Source organism: Protopterus annectens, chromosome 5.part1 (genome assembly GCF_019279795.1).
Source record: "Protopterus annectens isolate FY-2018-M chromosome 5.part1, PAN1.0, whole genome shotgun sequence".
In the NCBI taxonomy this organism is placed as follows: Eukaryota; Metazoa; Chordata; order Ceratodontiformes; family Protopteridae; genus Protopterus; species Protopterus annectens.
In genome coordinates, this window is record NC_056736.1 from 707,219,454 (window position 1) to 707,236,155 (window position 16,702).

Sequence of the window (16,702 nt, forward strand, 5' to 3'; positions counted from 1 at the left end):
AAGACAACCTACAATTGGCATTTTGTCTTTCCTGCTTACTGGCTCCCTCACCTTTTCTTCCCCACCTTGCCTCCATGGACACCTGTATGCCACATGGTCCCACTGGTTGCATTCAAAACATTTGACCCTAGCTCCTGGACATGTACCTGGACTAGTGGCTTCCCCTGCTACTGGCAGATTCTGTTGGGGCAGTCTGTGCTGTCCACCATGGGTTCCTTTAGACCCATGAGATTACTGGGGGTCCCTTTCCTGTGCAGGGCTGCCCTGCTTGTTAGGGATAGGCCTCCCTTCTTCTCCAACTCATCTGAAGTAGCACATTGTCTATCAGCTAACCAGATCCTCATGTCCTCAGGCAAAGTGCAAAAGGCTTGTTCCCTCACCAAAAGGACTGCCAGCCCTTCAAAAGTGGTGACATGACATCCACTCACCCACCTATGGAAATACGTGCTCAATTCAGCAACATATTCACACACACTTTCACCAGCCTTGCGTCTATGCTCACAAAACTTTTTCCTATACATTTCAGGTGTTAGCTTAAAAACTCTACTAGACAATTTTTACAGCAGTTTAATCAAAACATGCAATGTCAGACATTTTAGATAATACATTTACAGCTTTACCATGGAGTAAGTGGGTCAGGAGCTGTATGTAGAGCCCTTGGTCAACTTCATACTGTTTACATACTCTCTCAAACATATGAATGAAACTATCAAAATTATCTCCCTCTTTAAACTGCGGAAGAAATTTACTGACCTTTTGTGCTTCTGGGGTCCAATTACTCCCTTTCCCATTACCTCCATGATTCTGGCAAAAAGTTAGCATTTCCTTATCATGCTGACTCTGCTTCTCTTTTTCCTCAGCTTCTAGGCATAGCAGTTTCTCATTCTCCTCACTCTCTAGACTAGTCAGTCTCTCAGCTACTTTTAATTCTATATGCCTGGCCTCCAACTCAAGTGTCTTTAGCTCCAGCTGGATTTTTAAGTCCACTGTAAAAAGGTTGAGCTGTCCATCCTCTGAGGGTATTATATCTCCACTGCCAGTCTGATTGTCCTCCTTGTTGCTGTTTTCTGATGCAGCTGTAACCAAGGCTGCAATCAGGTCTGCCTTAGTCAGGTTTCCATGCACCAGTCCCCTAGCCTGGCACATCTCTGCCAGCTGACTCCTTGTCAGCTTTCCATAATTGTCTGCTGACATGCTGCCTGCTCCCCCTGACTAACTAAGCTAACAAAACAAATATAACAATTGTGATCTTAACTCTGAGTATTCACTGTGTGGCTGTTTTAGAGTACAAAACACCTTCAAAGCTCACTGTACACAAGCTACAGGAATTCACTCTACCCACACCACTACAAGCCAATTAGTATTTGCCACCTAATTAATATGTGATGTGGATATCCCACCGCTGCCAAACACAAATGTGAGGATATCCCACCACTGCCACCACAAATATGACACTCGTGCCCTGGCCCAGCAATCAAGGAACCTCAATCCTTACCACTAACACCAGAGAGGGCGTCTCATCTATGAGGAAAGGATAACAAATACACACAGTAAGTGCAATTTCCCTTAAGAGCACACAGAGATCACAGTCAGTCAGGGGCTGGTCACTCCCTTGCTCTCCAGGTCCCCAATAAGACTCCCCACTGGCACAGCTATAGGGTCCACATCTCAGCCAGCTGTGCAAGCTAAAATCTCCAGCACCCTTTCTGTCCAACCAATGCTTTGTGTTCCTGCCCAAGTAGCTGCCACACACACACTTTGAGATAAGTTTATACAACCACACAGACACTCCTGGGGAAGGCTGGCATAGATTCACCAGCTGTGCCCCTTTTACCCAGATTATACAGTAGAAATCCCTGCCACCACCCAGCTAATATTTATCAGCTACTCAAAGGCCCTTAAAAGGGTGTCCAATTATTACTGTGCAATATTGTTATCCAATTGACACTATAACTAAACAGTCAAGGCTTATTAGAGTGACTTGATACAGGATCCTTATATACACGCAATGTACTCTTACAGCCTAAATTATCTCTACACAAAACAGCCACAGTTAAAAGGTTTTAAAATATTTAATAATAAATAATAAAAACACAAGACAATACTTCTTACTACACGGTGCTAGTAAAGAGTTCAGAGATCACACAGAAATACTTAAAATAATTCAGTAGTACAGTTCTGACATCCCAGAAAAATACTTAGTCTAATATTTCTAGTTCCTAGCTATTTCTAAAAGAAAACACAAGTCTAAGATCACTTACATATGAGCAAGAGAGTGCTGTGAGTTGTATGTTCAAGACAAAATGCTTAATAATCTCTGATTCTCTCTGTTTAAATTGAAATTGTAGTTCTGATAAACATTACATCATTCTTCACCCTTCCTGAGGTTCCCAAGCCAACAGAAACTGCATCTACATTCTTTAACACCTAGGCAGAAACCAGAGCAATAAAAATACATTTGCATGTTTAAATCTAGCAATCTAACTCTTGGTTAAAACAATAGAAAGAATTTGCTAGCCCAGACGGAATGACTCCGAATCTTCAACTTCAAAGGACAGGCATGATGTAATTTTACTTCAAAGGACAGACATGAAATGCTTGTCTTAGCTTTCTTTACAGCAGAGGGCATTTCACAGCATATTCTTTCATTTAAGAAAACACTTCTGTAGTTCAACATTCATATTTACAAATGACAGGATTATCTGCACAATTCTATCTGGCTAGGCTGGCAGCCTTCACATGGCCGATGTCAGCTGTTTAAGTCTAGGGCAGAGGCACACAAATGGGATTGTGCTGTAAATAAAAATAGAAATGTGAAAAGACAATTTTAAGTGAAATCTGCATTTTGCCATTATAGTCTATGGCATGCAAAATCAAAACAATAACAGAACAGTGGTTGCTAAGGAGAAAGGCTGTGGTGTAGTGGTGTAACAAGGGACTAAGGGCAATGGGGTGTGCAAATGAGAAAATGTTAATGAATCACAAAGTGGGAAACCATGTCCGAATGCACCTAGCCATGTAGGAGCTATAATTCTGCAGTGCAAGCAGGAGAAGCAGCTGACATGAAAAGGGTGTGTGTCTCATGCTTGGTATAAACACATTGGAGCTCCATGGCTCCCATTTTTGCTTGGCTAAGCACAGCTAAGTGGGGGGGGGGTGTCCGGGACTGTATTGACATTTTTCATGAAATGAAGAGCGTGTTCATGTTCAGGGGGGCAGCATTTCTACTGCAAAGGGTTTACTTTAGCTAAATGGGTTTGCCTATCACGTACCGGGTCTAAAACAAACAAATTTAAAAAAATGGAAATAGTAGGACTGCTTACATTTGGCCACTGGGTTTGTGCAGCATGCCTTGGAGCTTAAAAGGAGCATAAATGGGAAGGGGAAAAATGGGGGAACAGCAGAATAAAAGCAATCAAGTACAAATAAAAAAGCAAGCAGGTGGAATGTATTATAGCCAGCCAATAATACAGACAGCATCTGCAGCACAACAGTATAAACAGTGCAAACACCTTTCAGTCTGGTTTTTCCCACAAACTCTGCACATTGGTGTGGACACTCGGGGGAATTTTAACTGACAAAATATTAGGGGCTGCTGTCACTTTGATACATCAGTATGTGCTAGAGGCTGAGGGCAGTGAGGAGGTAAAGCATGGCGGTGGCAGTATCATGCTTTGGGGTTGCTTTACTTCAGCTGAAACTGGTGCTTTTGTCAAGGTGGAGGGAATTATGAACAGTTCCAAATACCAGTCACTTTTCCCCAAAAACCTTCAGGCATCTGCTAGAAAGAAGAAAATGAATAGGAATTTCACCTTTCAACATGACAATGACCCCAAGCATACATCCAAATCAACAAAAGAATGGTTTCACCAGAAAAAAATTAAAGTTTTGGAATGGTCCGGCCTTTCCTTGTTTAAAAATAGAGACTACTTTATATAGAAAGGAGTGCTGGAAGAATAGTCTTCCAGCCCAAGATAGTATGCACCCCAGATATCTGTTTGATAATATTGTGAAGGGTCAGTTTTACAGAACGTCCAGACTGTGTACAGCTGATGAGTGCTTTAGGTAGAAATCATTGGAATTAATGGATAACTTCAGTAGAAGAGGGTAGCATAGAGGAACTGTACAATGCGCATTCCACCAATGTGAAGAGGAAAGGGTCACTAAAGCGCAATCATAGTTTTCTATGGGCAACAATAGGAATGTTTTGCAGGCAGAAACACGTAATAGGCAACCACTATGGGTTAGTTTTAAATGCAGCAACAATACAGGGGGCACCTGTAATATTATTAGACAGAACTGTGGTATTTTACTAACTGATGATAGGCTGAAAAGTACTGTAACTGAGCAGCCATTATTTTGTTTTAAAAGGAATAAAAATCTAAAGGCTCTATTATGTAATGACATATGCCCAATTAATGTAATTACTGGGGTCAATACCAAATGCCAAGGTACCTTTCCATGCAGGCACTGCAAAGCATGCCAATATGTTACACAGAACAATTTATTTATTCATCGAGTTATGAAGAAATAATATTCTCTGGCACATTATGCAGATTGTCATACTACTGATGTCATATATTTAGCCCAGTGTAAGGACTGTTGTTCATTCTATGTTAGAAAGACTAATTGCAAATTTAAGAACAGAATATTACAACACATATCAGCTATATGTCTAGGCAATGTGCATAATGCCTTATATCAGTATATTAGTAAAAACAATGGTCATACATTTGATTTTATGGTACTTCAGGTTATAAAAATGTCCAGAAGAGGGGGGACATTTGTGCAATATAACAGAATACAATGAGACTAAGTGGATCATTGAATTGGGTGCTAATACACCCCCATGGTATTAATGGTGTGATCCCAATTATACCCACCCTAAAGATGAAGAGGGTTCAGTACTGAATGTGATTGGATACCAAGTGTTTTAAATAACTGTTTTAGAGAATTGTAAGTTGTCTGAAGAAGCATTTATAACCTGAAAGCACTTACATTGTGTTTTAATAAATAATATTCATCTGCAGAGTGGTGGTTCAGATATTTTTCTTTTTGTGTTTTGCTGCTTGGATTTCTGAACCTTTGGTGTGGAGGCTCCTCTTGTGTTTTTTTGGGATTTGTAGTTGCTGTGGTTCCTTTGCACACATGGCTGAAAGGTTTGCCGAAGATGCTGAATTGAACTTTTGTCCTTCAGTGCCTAGTGCTGTCCAAGTAAGTACATAAAGGATAAAACTGTTTATAAATATGGAGAACAATCCTCAATTGAATTTTGGCTTGTTGAACAGTAATGGTTCCTCTGAGGAAGACTATGAGGAGGGTGAGGATGATATGCTGTTCATGGACTCGGTCACTGCCTTAGAGAAGAATTTATATAAACTGAAACATCTCCACTGGCAGAGGTTACACTTTGAAGCATGCCTGCATCATACGATTGTCCCCAGAGGCATGTGTGTATTGTGCATGCCTACATATGGGGAACTTTATCCTACCCTGTTAGCCAAATGGCAACAACTTATGTGTTTATTGAATGATTTTTTTCTTCCTATTGAAAAACAACTAGTGAAATCTGTGGAGACATGGCAGACATGGCAGAGACAGCTGGAGGTGAGATTTAAGCCAAATACAGCTCAATGACTTGTACTGTGCGGTTACCGCATATGATTCTAAGTTACAGAGAATGAAAATAAAGAAAATGCAAAGGCATTACAATGATTTCATGAAGGGGCAAATTTTTACTTGGCCGAAAGACAATTCAGCATCCAAACGTTCATTACCAAATTCCATTACCACACGAAATGAGTGTTCCATCTTCAATCCTGATAATGAAGGCCGTAGGACTGATAATAGCATCATGACGTCATTTATGACAGTATTTCGAGGCTCTGGCTCTACCAGCACCACATCTGAATTGAATACAGGAGAGAATGAGAGTAATCAATGACTGTCTATGGCGTTTGGTTATGTGAGCATTACTTTAATGCCCACTAGGGATGTGAACTTGTTGGGATCAAGACTGAAGGCTCCTAACACCTCTTATCCTGCTTTACCGGTTCCAGAAAAGAAAAAAAGCCAACTCAAAGAAGAATCAGATGCAATACCAGAGTGTGAAATGGTGCAAGACATCTGTATGACTGAACCTGGTGACTCTATCATTTATAATATTTCTGGGTTTGCTTTGTCAAATGATGAGCATTGTGTATTGAACAAGGGACGTATGTTTATTCCTAGTACAGGTTGCAATTTTAGTCAGCTTATTATAGAACTAAGGTTATTTGGTAGAAATTTGGAATTAAGGAAGTTGTTTGGCAGCAATGATTTGATATATGATACTGGTCCCAGACAACCCAGTACCTTTATTCCTGCTCTAATTCCTGCAATAGAGATTTTTCAAAAAGCATGTAAAAACGACATAGACATAGTATTTGATTCATATACAGCAGACTGTTTTTCATGATTTAACTGTGGGTCAGTGGCAGGCATTAAAGTAATTGAGAGGCAATAAACATTATGGTATAAAGCCTGCAGACAAGGGGGGAGGAATTGTAGTAATGAACACTGAATACTACAATAATAAGGTGCATGAGATGTTATGTAATGGCAACACCTACCAACAGTTATCTCCTATTGAATTTGAAATGATAGAAAATTAAGTGAAACGTGATTTGTCCAACTTTAAACTAAGCAATCCGATCACAGAAAATATCTTTAGGTTTATATGGATTGAACACCCAGTTATTCCTTTATTTAAAGCTCTTCCAAAAATACATAAAGATCGTGTAAACCCTCCCATTCGCCTGATTGTTTTGGCCAGGGGTTGGGTAAAAGAAATTCTTTCTATATGGATTGAGTCTAAATTAAGGATATTTTTAAACAATGTACCGAGTGTACTGAGGGATGCAGCACATTTTTTACAATCCTTGCATGATTATTCAGAATCTGATAACTGTGTGAATTGTTTGTGATGTTAGACATAAATAATCGATTTACTGTTATTCCAAAGGATTATGGTTGAACAGCATTAGAAATGTACTTGAATCAAGGGACAGCTTTGACACCCAGTGATGTGGATAGGGTTTGCATGTTTTTAGATTGTGTTTTGAGTAACAACATTTTAAGTTTGGAAATAGTTTTTATCATCAAAACAGGGGCCTAGCCATGGGCACGCCCTGTGCAAATTCATATGCAAACCTGATGTAAGCATTTTGGGAGGACCAAGCCATATTTTATACGACACATAAGTGGAAGGGAAGTTTAAAATACTATGCCTGTTTTGTAGATGACATGTTTTTATTGTGGGGGGGGGGGTACCAGTCAGGTGCTATTTGATTTCATAGCTTATTCGGAAACAACAACAGATTTTTTAAGATTCAGTGTAGTGAGTTCTGATACATGCATAGATTTTCTGGATGTTCGTTTGTTTAGGAACAAGCAATGAAAAACAGAGACTACTTTATATAGAAAGGAGTGCTGGAAGAATAGTCTTTTACCCAAGATAGTATGCACCCCAGATATCTGTTTGATAATATTGTGAAGGGTTAGTTTTACAGAACGTCCAGACTGTGTACAGCTAATAAGTGCTTTAGGTAGAAATCATTGGAAATAATGGATAACTTCAGTAGAAGAGGGTACCACAGAGGAACTGTACAACGAGTATTCCACCAATGTGAAGTGGAAAGGGTCACTAAAGCACAACCATGGTTTTCTAAGGGCAACAATAGGAATGTTTTGCAGGCAGAAACATGAAATAGGAACCTGTTACAGTTTAATTTTAAATACAGCAACAATACAGGGGGCATCTGTAATATTATTAGACAGAACTGTGGTATTTTACTAACTGATGATAGGCTGAAGGGTATTGTAACTGTGCAGCCATTGTTTTGTTTTAAAAGGAATAAAAATATAAAGGATCTATTATGCAATGACAGATGCCCAATTAATGTAATTACTGGGGTCAATACCAAATGCCAAGGTACCTTTCCATGCAGGCAATGCAAAGCGTGCCAATATGTTACACAGAACAATTTGTTTATTCATCGAGTTACGAAGAAAGAATATTTTCTGGCACATTATGCAGATTGTCATACTACTGATGTCATATATTTAGCCCAGTATAAGGACTGTTGTTCATTCTATGTTGGAAAGACTAATTGCAAATTTAAGAACAGAATATTAAAATACATATCATCTATACGTCTAGGCAATGTGCATAATGCCTTATATCAGCATTAGTAAAAAACAATGGTCATACATTTGATTTTATGGTACTTCAGGTTATAAAAATGTTCAGAAGAGGGGGAGATTTGTGTAATATAGCAGAATACAATGAGACTAAGTGGATCATTGAATTGGGTGCAGATAAACCCCCTGGTATTAATGGTGTGATCACAATTAAACCTGCCCTAAAGATGAGAAGAGTTCAGTATTGAATGTGATTGGATACCAAGTATTTTAAATAACTATTTTAGAGAATTGTAAGTTGTCTGAAGAAGGGTTTATAACCTGAAAGTGCTTACATTGTGTTTAATAAATATTATTCATCTACAGCATGGTGGTTCAAATATTTTTCTTTCTGCTTGGATTTCTGAACCTTTGGTGTGGAGGCTCCTCTTGTGTATTTTTTAAAAATGTACAGTTCAGAGGTATGGCCAAACCAGGATATGACTTCTCAGGTAAAAAAGATATCACACAACCAGGAGATTCCCAGCCAGTATATCACCAAGTTGCTGGACTGTTTACAGAGCATCATCAGTCAACCGGCTGTAGCCATAACTCCCAATGGGCCTTGTTGGGCAAGAATGTATATAATTGGGCTCATAATATTGGTCTGTGCACCATACATCTTGTATTCCTCTGGTAAAGCACTGTGATGATCTGAGGATGTCTGTCACTAGGTAATGACACAATACATTGCAGTGTCAGACTACAGATATGTCAGAAAATGTCTGCTAAACAGACCCAGTACCCCTAGGAAAGTCCTGTTTACTTCACACAAAGCCCTGGACCGGAGTACACCTATCTCTGGAATGTGGTCCCACTCTCACTATACAAGGTCACACTGGGTATGCTCCTACACTTAGAGAATCACAGGCCATGTTGGAACTCACATCACACTATATGACTGTATTGTGTATATATGTCTTTGCATACAGACAGTTATGTACACCTTAACTGTCCCTGTACACACCCATCAGACAGGATTGCCCTCAACTAGCTGTAGGTGGCCCATATGTGATATATCTGCATCTGTTGCATGTGATACACAGACATATATATGGGGAACAGATAATATGTCAAGCATACACACATATAGATGTGGGGAGTGAGAGACAGACAGTGATAGAGAGAGAGGGAGAGACACACAGGGGGACACAAACAGAGTGAGTCACACATACAGATACCTTGAATGGCATAGAATGATGTCCTGCTGCAGACAGTGGCATACTGGTCATAACCACTTGCACGTGCCAGCAGGAAGGTGAGCTCCATTGAGTAATAGTACTGAAGTGAGGATTATGGTATCACATCACCTGCATGTGTGTGTGTGTGTGTGTGTGTGTGTGTGTGTGTGTGTGTGTGTGTGTGTGTGTGTGTGTGTGTGTGTGTGTGTGTGTCTAGGTCTAGGTATTAGCAGGCTATTCCCACTCAGTACACTTTTCATTGCCCTACTTCCCAAGATCTGCTGCTGTCATTCACCTTAGAAGTACCATTGGACACTTATCAGCCCTATAAGCTCTGTAGTACATGCAATAACTGTGTGACACTATAGTACAAATAACTAGATAGGTAGGGGTTCTAATCTCAGTCCTAGAAAGTGTGAGTGAGTGTGTGTTTGTTTGTTTGTAGGTGAAACAGTTTTAGGCCATTCCCACCCACAACACTTCCCAGTGCCCCACTTTAGCAGTCCTGCTGATGTCATTCCCCTTAGAAGTACCTTTGCACAGCCCCAGCCCTATAAGCTCCATGATGCATGCAATATGTATGTAACAGTATAGTACAAATAACTAGATAGGCTAGGGTTCCATTCCCAGTTCTGGCAAATGTGTGTGTGTGTGTATTTGTGTAGGCTGAAGAATTTTGAGGACTTTCCCATCCAGTACACATCCCAGTGCCCAGTTCTAGCAGTCCTGCTGATGTCATTCACCTTAGAAGTACCTTTGGGCACTTGTCAGCTTTATAAGCTCTGTAGTGTGTGCAATAACTGCGTAACACTATAGTACAAATATCTAGATAGGCAGGGGTTCTACTACCAGGTCCAACAAATGTGTGTATGTGTGTGTGTGTGTGTGTGTGTGTGTGTGTGTGTGTGTGTGTGTGTGTGTGTGTGTGTGTGTAAGTGTATGTGCAAGAGTTTATAAGTGTGTATGTTTGTAAGATGAAGTATTTTGAAGACTTTCCCACCCAGTGCCCTACTTTAGCAGTCCTGCTGATGTCATTCACCTTAGAAGTACCTTTGGGCACTTGTCAGTCCTGTAAGCTAGGTAGCACATGCAATAAATGTGTAATACTATAGTACAAACAACTAGATAAGCAGGGTCCCTACTCTCAGGTTCAGCAAATGTGTGTGTGTGTGTGTGTGTGTGTGTGTGTGTGTGTGTGTGTGTGTGTGTGTGTGTGTGTGTGTGTGTGTGTGTGTGTATAATGTGGAAGAGTTTGTAAGTGTGTTTGAATGATGAAGTATTTTGAGGACATTCCCACCCACAACATTTCCCAGTGCCCTACTTTAGCAGTCCTGCTGATGTCATTCACCTTAGAAGTACCTTTGGGCACTTGTCAACTTTATAAGCTCTGTAGTGTGTGCAATAACTGTGTAACACTATAGTACAAATATCTAGATAGGCAGGGGTTCTACTACCAGGTCCAACAAATGTGTGTATGTGTGTGTGTGTGTGTGTGTGTGTGTGTGTGTGTGTGTGTGTGTGTGTGTGTGTGTGTGTGTGTGTGTGTGTGTGTGTGTGTGTGTAAGTGTATGTGCAAGAGTTTATAAGTGTGTATGTTTGTAAGATGAAGTATTTTGAGGACTTTCCCACCCAGAGCCGTACTTTAGCAGTCCGGCTGATGTCATTCACCTTAGAAGTACCTTTGGGCACTTGTCAGTCCTGTAAGCTAGGAAGTGCATGCAATAAATGTGTAATACTATAGTACAAGCAACTAGATAAGCAAGGTCCCTACTCTCAGGTTCAGCAAGTGTGTGTGTGTGTGTGTGTGTGTGTGTGTGTGTGTGTGTGTGTGTGTGTATAATGTGGAAGAGTTTGTAAGTGTGTTTGAATGATGAAGTATTTTGAGGACATTCCCACCCACAACATTTCCCAGTGCCCTACTTTAGCACTCTTGCTGATGTCATTGCCCTTAGAAGTACATCTGGACAGCACTCAGCCCTATAAGCTTTGTGGCATGTGTAAGTAAGTAACAGTATAGTACAAATAACTAGATAGGCAGGGGTTCTACACTCAGTTGTGACAAATGTGTGTGTGTGTGTGTGTGTGTGTGTGTGTGTGTGTGTGTGTGTGTGTGTGTGTGTGTGTGTGTGCATGTGAAGGTGTTTGTAAGTGTGTATGTGTGCAGGGTAATGTATCTATTTTGATGCCCTTCCCACCCAGTACATTTCCCATTGCCATACTTTACAAGAGCTCTTGATGTAATCACCTTAGGCATACCTTGTGACACTGGGAAATCCTATAAGCTCTGTGACGCATGTGATAACTGTGTAACATTGTAGTATACATAACTAGGTAGGTATGGGCTTTAATCTCACTACTGACAACTGTGATATTGTGTATTTGTGTGTGTGAGACTCACATCAGTGTGTGTGCATGTGTTTGGGTGAGACTCATATCCTCTGGGGGGTGGGTTAAACCATTTTGAGGCATGTACCACCCAGTACATGTCCCATTGCCCTACTTTACAAGGCCTGCTGATTTCATTCACCTTAGATTACCTGTATACACTTGTCAGCCCTCTACGTTATGTGGCATGTGCAATAACTGCATAATTCTGTATTGGAAATAGTTAGATAGGTAGGAGTTCTAATCTCAATACCAACAACTATAGTAGTGTGTAAAGCTTATCCCCTGTGGCTGTTGTGTGTATAGGTTGTACTATTTAAAGGCCTGTTGACCCCCTACCCATGACATTACTTTAAAGACCCTGTTAATGGTATATGCCTCACATGCACCATGTAACACTATACAGCCCATACCAGTCATCTGTACAGATGTACATGGGATATCCACACGTTTGCAACCTATATGTGATCTGTTTCCCCTGACAATGAGCATTCCTGTGATATCATTGCCAAATATGTCACAGTTACAATACTGACACATATGCCAGCATCAGACATTGTACCTGACTGACACATAATGCTGATACAAAGTCTGTCACACTATCACTTGTGCAGGTATGTAGGAGCAGTAGATTAGACCAATCACTATGTCTGGTGGGTTATCTCACCATCCATGACTGCATTTACAAGAGTACCTGTTGTGAGAGGTTGTGTGTTATGTCTCAAATATATAATGTATGTGGAGCATGGCACGTGTACGCAGCACTATAGTACATACAACTGGATACTTACAGTTACTAATATGTCTATTGGCAACTGTGTATGTTTCTGTATGCACAGCCCCTGTGGCTGTCTTCAGTGTGTGTATGTGATGCCTATACCATTTTGTGTGCCTCTTCAACCCTGTGAGCTCCCCCATTGCTAACCTAGTGTTGGACCATACAGATGTCATCCACCATACAAGCACAGTTACAAAGTTTCTAACATCAAGCCACTGTGGTGCAATGGGCATATCACAGTGTATTGTACATTAATAGATGGGTACGTCATCTACTCTGATAAGTGTCACTTCCATGTGCACGTGTGTCTCAATGCATGCCCTCATGCAGCGGTGTGCACTTGTGTGTGTGTGTGTGTGTGTGTGTGTGTGTGTGTGTGTGTGTGTGTGTGTGTGTGTATGAAATGGCTCTAACATGTTAAGGGCCTCTGAACCCACCATTGTCATTCCTAACAGTCCCTGCAGTTGTCACTCACTTCAATAATAGTGGCAGACACAGTCACACTACAGTACCAATGTGCTATCTGTATTATGTATCTAGTGCTATCGTTCGTAAGACTGTGCAGGTAGGGGCTGTGCTCACCCCTTCATCAGATGCCCCATGTGCAAGACTATGATGCTGTGTGTACTACCAGCATGAGAGGCCAGACATGCATATGAGATAGCAGACATGCATACTGGTGACTGTCAGGTTAGACTAACACAGGCTGACCTGTGTCAGGGATGCATACCCCAAACCTGTCATACACAGTACCAGGCAAACCCTCATCAACAGCATGATGGCCGACTGGATGTGACAGAAATGGCAGGGGCAACAGATGCTGATAGCTGAATCTGTTGCAGTGGATGTAATGGCTAAGCTGGTGAGGGACCTAGTACCAGTACCAAGTAACATCCTCTGTATGTGTGAGCTTGTGGTCCTAGAGAACACCCAGGTGACATGTGTGCAGGCTAGGTGGCTGTGTCAAGGGTATGTATGCAAGGTCACACTGTCTGCCACAACTGCCCCTCACACAGTGTTGCATGTAAAGACACTTGGTAAACATGTACATGTACAGCTGAACCTTGACTATGAAAAGGTCACTGTGTTTCCAATCTGCCTGACTCATCATTACTACTGTCATCAGGCTCACAGTCTGCAGACACACAGACACCTGGAACACAACCAGAATACAGTATGTGACACTACAGTCAGTCAGCAGTACTAAGAGCAATAGTGCATCATGGTTAACAAGGTACATACACCACGATGTGTACCCATAACTACTGCCAACAGACAGCACCTTACACAGCCTGACATTGCTACAATGTACCATAGTCACCCTATGCATCAGACCCACATTAGCATGTCCATGCATTGATGGTATGAATAACAGGGTTGTGGCAGACATATTACCACATGCACAGGGTGTGGTGTTGGATTGCCAGAGGCCTGAGCTGGGCCATATGGCTGATAGGCTGACATCATGTGTGTGTGTGTGTGTGTGTGTGTGTGTGTGTGTGTGTGTGTGTGTGTGTGTGTGTGTGTGTGTGTGTGTGTGTGTGTGTGTGTGTGTGTGTGTGTGTGTGTGTGTGTGTGTGTGTGTGTGTGTGTGTGTCTGGAGGGTTGATGTTCAACTGGGCCATTCAAAGTTGCTGTGCGTGTCTGGTGATGACTGGCCTGGGATAGGGATGTGTGAGTGTTTGTCTGCACACCAGAAAGCAATGTGGATGCCTGACACAGGGCTATGTTGGACAGGTGTTGGACAGTACATGGCAGGATGTATGGTTTACCATCTCCCGGAAGGGATGCAGTAACTGGCTCTGCCAGGTGTATCTCTGGCACTACCAGCCCCAAGGACAGATGCAGTACTGTTGTGGAGCTTTTCTCCCCGGGCCTCCAGTGAAAATGGACCTACGTCTAGTCGGACACTCCCGGTCAACAAATATAAATAAATAAATAAATAAATAAATAAATATTCCCTGATGGTGACTGCTGTCTGCTGGGCCCACATCCCTGATGGGACTGGCCAGGACAAAGTGCCTATGGCCTGCTACAGTGTGGTGTGGACAGCACCCTTCCTTCAGTAGTGCTGTTGGTACTGTCACTACGGGACTGTGAATGTGCATGGCCATGTGGTCTAACAGCTGATCATGTCACTGACCTATGCCCACCTGGCCGATGCCCTACTCCCACCACATGCTCAAGCACAGACATTGCACGGTCGAGCAGTGACAATGTCTCACTCCACTGTCTATCCCCAACATTGGCAAGATGACATATGGCATCACAACTGATCATCACGCATGGCAAGGAACACTGTATTCATGACCCTGCACATATGTCTGGTGTTGCAGTCAGTACACGCCTGTACCTCCATGATGAATCATTACATGTATCTGGTGACACCTGCTGGGACACTTGCGACAGGGGCTTGATGGGCAGCAGTCCCCTGTTGAGCACTCTTGTCCATATTCCTGTGTGTGACATCAACTGCTCTCTGCCTATGGCTGGTGTCTACACTCACACTTGCCATACTCAGCACACTAGCCTGTTCCATGCCACCACCCTTAACTTGTCCATTATCTGTGGCTGCTGGGGACTGGGCATGTGTGGGCATACTGACTGTGTGCAGGGACATGGGGGTGAAAGTGGGATACCAAACAATGGCATGGATCCAGGCACTGACAACCCCACCTGTGCCTCACTATGACCACCATCATCATGGGAGTCTGCTAAGACACTGACAAGAGGTTGTGATGGGGAGGGACACCAACCCCTGTATTCACCTGCGAGGGGAACACAACATATGTAAACTAATACCCTGCAGTATTATGTTTGCTGATATACACACACACACACACACACACACACACACACACACACACACACACACACACACACACACACACACAGCCCTGATACAGTCTGGCACAGCTGTGACACCTAGGGCCCCTTCAGGGCAGACCTTATGGTAGTTCTACCTGCCGCAATCTATTTCTTTCACTGCTACTGTCAGGCCCATAAAAGAGGGTGACAAATCCTACTGTGTGATGGGACTAATTGCATATGGACATACTGTAAGAGCTGACTTACTGCTATACAGACCACACACAATGACAAGGTGTAGCGATATGTGATGATAACTGATGACAGGACAGGACTATACACTATCACTGCAGTACATACACAGTTCAGATTCACAGGGATTCATTTTAGAAAACATTGCAGGACAGTCTGCAATACATACAGGAAACAAGTAAAGTACTAGGTGCATAGCCTCACTAGATCATACAAGGCTATTGGCCCTGATGCCCTCATAAGCATGGCCAAGACTTTTGCCCATGCCCTTTCTAAATCAGCATCTGTTTCCCCTGTCCATCTGGAACACATGCAGGATCCCAGGGGTGTCTCATAAATTTCCCATGCAGTTGTCTAGCTTTTTATTCAAGAGGGCTATACACATACACTGAAACACATGGGGAGGGAGTGAATTTTACAGACAGTGTATTATGTGAGACACTACACTATCTCGCCAACAAGTACTATACATGTCATAGACCAGGTGAGGGCCTTACGTGCATGATGCATCAGTGCAATCTGTCTTACAGATATGCAGAAATGTCATCAAGGCTGGTTTGGACATGGGCTTATATGCCAGACACAGGTCACCTATGATCAGTCTGTATGAGACTGAGTACAGGGACAGGGCTTTCAGACTACCTTTATAGGATAGGTGTTGCAGACCCTGGAATTGCCTGGTCAGAAACCTCTGTAGTCTCTGCAACTGCTGGATTTGCTTGACAAGGTTCATGCCAAAGGAGCCATAGTACTTGATAATGTGTCTAAGGGTGGAGTACAGGGATGTTGTGGCCTCCTGGTTCCTGAATGACATACCTGTATTTGTGAGGTAGGCCATGTAGACAGCCTTCCATACAATGGTGCCTACAAGGTGGGAAACTGTCAGGTTGCTATCAACCTTGGTGCACAAGTTGCCTCACACCTGATTGCATGCTCAGTACATTATTACTGTCATAATTAGTGTGGATGACATCTGCCACAGTAGGGAGAATGATGCCTCTCCTGGCATTCAGTTTGCGGAAATGCTTCTTGCACCAGTCATTAATTGGGTGAGGGCCTCTTGGGAGATGTTCACATT